Source organism: Labeo rohita, unplaced genomic scaffold, assembly GCF_022985175.1.
Source record: "Labeo rohita strain BAU-BD-2019 unplaced genomic scaffold, IGBB_LRoh.1.0 scaffold_1385, whole genome shotgun sequence".
Classification (NCBI taxonomy): Eukaryota; Metazoa; Chordata; class Actinopteri; order Cypriniformes; family Cyprinidae; genus Labeo; species Labeo rohita.
In genome coordinates this window covers 19,571-20,649 of record NW_026127544.1, presented here as the reverse complement: position 1 = coordinate 20,649, position 1,079 = coordinate 19,571, and the positions used below count along the sequence as shown (strand labels likewise).

General features: G+C 34.4%; 1 pseudogene; it reads left to right on the top strand.

Moving 5' to 3' along the window:
* The first annotated feature begins 43 nt into the window (after positions 1 to 43).
* Positions 44 to 869, top strand: LOC127158202 (microfibril-associated glycoprotein 4-like; annotated as a pseudogene).
* The last annotated feature ends 210 nt before the right edge of the window (positions 870 to 1,079 follow it).

Genomic DNA, 1,079 nt, shown 5'->3' with positions numbered 1-1,079 from the left:
GATGTGAAATGATGTGTGTGTGAAAGCGATGAATGATTTCTGAATGTTTCAGGTGTTTCTCAGGAGAATGGACGGAAAAGTGAATTTCAATAGGCCGTGGGAGAGTTATAAAAATGGTTTTGGTAATAAAGAAGGTGAATACTGGCTGGGTGAGTGATTTTTTTGACTATATATACAGTATATATATGTATGTACTTATGTACTGAGTTACTAAACCAGTTTTGGTTTATGTTTTTATAGGTGTAGAGTTTCTTCACCAACTCACACGCAGATATCGGTATAAACTCAGAGTAGATTTGGAGGACTTTGAAGGGCAAAAAGCTTACGCCGTGTACGAGTCCTTCTCTGTGGACTCTGAGGCTCATGGGTACAAACTGCATGTGAGCAGCTTTGTAGATGGAGGAGCAGGTAAAACAAACTAAAAATTTCTTATTCCATAATAAAGAATTTAAGCAAATGAAATGATTTAAATGAAGAAGTTGATTTAAAAGGATTTTTAAACTATAATGTTTAAACTAATGCTTATAATAAAACCTATATTATTTATTTTAAAATGGCATTTTATTTCAGATCCAAATGAAAGTGTCTTTATAATGGAAGTTTCTCCTTTCTGCAGGTGACTCTTTGTATTATCACAATGGAATGAAGTTCTCCACCTTTGACAAAGACGAAGATAATTCAGGAGGCAACTGTGCTATGAAATATCAAGGAGGGTTTTGGTACAACAAATGTTATTACACAAACCCCACTGGTGACTATATGTGGGAGAAAGAAGGGAAGAAAAAAATACTGGAGCCACCTGGTACTACTGGAAGAACAACTGGAATTCTCTGAAGTCCATCACCATGAAGATCAGACGTGTAAAGTAGAAAATATTTCAAAACATGAAGAAACCTCAAATATGATATAGCTTCACTCATATTGCCTTGTAAAAAAAAAAAAAAAAAAAAAAAAAAAAAAAAACCTAAATAATAATGTGTTGAAATTGGGTTCACAAGCTTTTTTTTCATGCTTTTCTGCACCAGCACAACCTCTGTGTCCCACTGCAGCAGCTGAAATGACATCTAACTGATGCAATA